Genomic DNA, 4,067 nt, shown 5'->3' on the forward strand with positions numbered 1-4,067 from the left:
TGTACAGAGAAAGCCTTATGTTTTGTAATAATATACCAAATTTCCTGTACTATTTTTGTAATCCTGCCAGTATTTTAGACTTCACTATTCATCACAAAGTCAAAGCCAATTTTTTCACTGCTTGATTTCTTCACTAGTACTACAATTAGCATGTCCTCAGTCCTGTTTTTCCTTTTTACCAACTGGCAAGCCTGCAGCATTTGTGGTACTCCAATGCTGCAAACATTTACAGCAAAGGATTTTAGGCACATCCAGGTGAAAATTCTGGATGCAGAAATAGAACAATTCCTCCTTTCTGCAACACTGTCCTTTTCTTCTTGCTTGACTTCAACACAGGTCTTGCCACTGAGGAATCTTGTTTGGAATTCCTGCTTTCCCATCTGCTGGTGCAAAAACTGATGAGCAGTGAAAGAGTTCTGCTTGGGCCTCTTGTGAAGTGGCCTGTGAGGTTTGCAGCATCAATATAAAACTAGATTCTATCAGTCCTGGAATGCAATATTTGTTGGATAACAAAGCCAGCATTTTTCCTTGTTTGTATTCTAAAAAGTAGCATTTTCAGCATCTAGTTCCCAATGATTTTCTATTCTGGATCCAATGGCATCATTCTCAACAAGCTTTATGACTAAAATTTGGTCACAGTTCAACCACAACTGCACCTTCTCTCTGAGAAGGACAACGTTGATGTGTGGACTGACCTATATATCCTACTTTTCCATTTAGGTCATGTCTGTGGCCCATCAGCTCCAGAGCCCCGTGTGAATACAGGCTTGGGATTTGCACTGAATTTACCTGGAACTCTCTGCCACTGAATACCCCGTGGCATGGGGGTTGTGTGCTGTTTCTAAAATAGTCTTGAATCTTCTTTTTTATGGTCTCCAGGTATTAGTGAGCTACAAGTCAGCAACAAAAACAAAGCAGTTACAGTTCTAGGTCTACAAAAAAACTTGGCCATTTTTTAGCTGTCAGGAAGCTCCTGGGCACTTTCTGTGCAGCAGCTGTGTGGTTGCTCAAACACTAAACAATCCATGTTTTGCATATTTCCAAAAGTTAATATAGTTCCAAAGTCATGGATGATCCTACTCATGTAAGTTATTCATCAAGAAAAGTCTTCAAGTCCTTGACTGTTACGTTACAAGTATTTAGTAATTTATTTCTCCTCTTTTATTCCCTCAGTGTTCATTGCTTGAAGATTAATGCAATGTAACAGTATCCCTTTTATCACAACCCTTTGACTTGTTCTATACTTTTACTCCTGCTTTCAGATTTTCTTTCCCTTTTTGATGCACAGCAGTAGCCACATGTTTTCTATAGCTACAATATCAAGTACTGTGACACAAAACCACTTCTGCAAAGCCCAATGGCTGGTGCTAAGAGCTCACCCACATTAGGGGAATTTCAAGGCTTATTTCAGACCAGTTTTCATTTGGTCCCATGGACTGAATATTCATTACTGGTTGCATCCATTGCAGTGCAGTGATGCCTCAGGTCTACTTCTACATTCTTCAGAATCTGAACTGCTCTAGTGTGTGGGTCTGGGCTTCATATTAGGGGATGGTGAGCTCTCTGCACAAAGTAGGCAGACAAAACAAATCCTTCTCTAGCTGGGGTCCAAGGACAACCGATCCAGATCTCAGGCCAAGAGCATAAACAATGTGGACTGAAGAGAGAAAAACAAGAAGGGTGGGACTTCATGGGCTAAAGCTGGAATTGGACAATTAACTCCAATATGCAGATGGGCCAGAACTGATCAAAGCGAGAGACCTTGTGAGCGGTCGTCCATTCTGTGACCCTTTTGGCTCACCTTGGCTGTAGCCCTGGCTGGGCTCTTGTGCTGCCCAAGGTGGATCCAGTGAGGCCTTTTAGCAAATCCCTGCTTTATTCTGTAACTCTGTCCAGTCTCTGTTCTAGGTCAGTAACCTCAACAACTTTCTAACAAGGAACCCTGCTTTTTTGTCTCTTCTCTTCCTTGGTGCTTTGTGTTTTGAGGGAGGTATTGGAAGTTATTCCTTTAGGAAGAAACATGACATTCCTTTTGAAGTGAAGGCAATTAGAACTCGGCTGTGACCTAAGCACTGACTTAGAGCTGCCAGCTGCTCCACAGCTCTGGCCTGAGTGAAGCTACGTGCATCACCAAAACCTGCCGATCTCAAGACAGCCTCAGGCTGGCTGTCTTATTTGATTGCCCTAGTTCTTTGGATAAAAACACATTTTATGGGCAAGCAGATCTATGTGTCTTTATCTACAAACTCTCCTTTAATTAGAGCAGAGCTAGCACACAATTCCTGAAAGGTGACCTCAAGTGGAGAATGGGGAGGAGTGGGAGGAAGAGGAAGGTGACAATGGCTTGATCTGCATTTCTGCACTGCCAGAATCAGCTACACACATGCCAGATCCCAGCTGAGAGTGAGCAGTACTGCCCTGTGCCTCATCTTCCCTGGCTGGGAGGGGAGGAGAGGCAGAGAGCTGAGGGGCAGAGTCATTGGCACGTGTGGTCTGATCTGTGTGCAAGTAAAGGTGATGCAGAGCACATGAGCTGCAGCTGCTTACAAGTATGTTTATTTAGTTAATTGAGGTGTCATGACAACTACTTCATCTAAACTGCTGCAGCATAGAAGTTGTCATTGATACCTCATGACTCTACACAAACCATTAAACTTTATGCACAGAAAAAGTCAAACTCTGTTTAGTCAACTTGGAGAGTGTCACGTAAAGAATGGAGTTTTAAGGGGAGGAGGGGGGGCGAGGGGAAAGTCTTACCTGTTCATAGCAGGTCACCACAGCTTAATTAGTGAGTTCAGCTTCAGGCTGGAAGCACTCTCCTGGCTCACGCAGAAGAGCTGGCATTTCAACCCACCAAATACGGAACAACGCAGAGGGGTTCAGAGCCTACAAAACAAGCCACTGAGGAATCACAAGAGACTGACAATACACAGGAAGAGCCTCTGAGCATTTAAGGACTGAAAGCTCCATGTCACACCCACTGTAACCTCAAGACAACATACAGCAGTATAAATTTGAGTCACTAAATCAATTACCATGATAGCACAATCTGGCAAGTTTGTGATCACAGCTAGAAATCCTCATTCTCTGGCACAGCTGGCACATGTGCAGTTAGTCGGGAGCCAGAGAGCTGCAAAAACGGGTGCTCGTGGGGATGCTCCTCTTGTTAAACTCAGAAGCAAAGTGGCACAAGTTAGAGCAGTGATTTTCACTGTAGAACACCTTTGCCTTTGGGAGTGCACCTCACAGAGGCTGCTCTTCAGGAGTTTGAAATCCCATTTTGGATGGGAAAGCGTCCCAAAGGTAGAGGAAGAGCTGCAGCACCAAGCCGAGCCTCGCAGGGTTCCCTTGCACCCGGCAAGGAGCCAAGTGCTGGAAGGCTCGTGCCACCCTCCCCCTGGGCCACTTGAGCTCCTTGCATGCCCCGGCAGCTTCCTGGTGCCTCTGAGTGCAGATCCAGCTAAGATCCACTCATGTCCAGAGATAAAATCCTGAAGCAGCTCCAGAGGTGCTTTGTTGCTTTGTCGCTGTGAGTTCTGCAGTGCCAAAGACTGGAAACCTCTGGGTTTCCAGACAAACCTGCTCATATTATAGCCCTTTAGACCTGCTTCTATTTTATACTGCATTGACACTATTTAGATACTCTATTAGCAATAACTTTAGTCACAATGATCCACATCATCAGTGTCATCCATCTCACACCTGACCAAGAGTCTTCTCCCTGCGAGTCTGCCACAATCCCCAGCGTTATCTGGGCCACAGTACCACCAGGGTAACGTGTTCGCTACAGAGCGTCATCCATGATCATCCTAAGGGTGTCACTGGCTTCATGAGATGGGTTTAGAGTCTTAGCCATCCAATTCCAGTGGCAAGGGACATGGTGGGACTTCAAGTAGTGCTTAAGGCAAGCTATAAATGCTCCAGGCGCTTCACAGAGGTGGACAGAATCCAGTTCTCTGTCCTGAAAAGCTTCATCTGGGAGAAGTGGAAAACTGCACAGGATCTCATGAAATTTGCACCATGCCTGGGCAGAGAGCTCAGCATTCACAGATTTCTTCACACAGGAC

Source organism: Vidua chalybeata, chromosome 11 (genome assembly GCF_026979565.1).
Source record: "Vidua chalybeata isolate OUT-0048 chromosome 11, bVidCha1 merged haplotype, whole genome shotgun sequence".
Classification (NCBI taxonomy): Eukaryota; Metazoa; Chordata; class Aves; order Passeriformes; family Viduidae; genus Vidua; species Vidua chalybeata.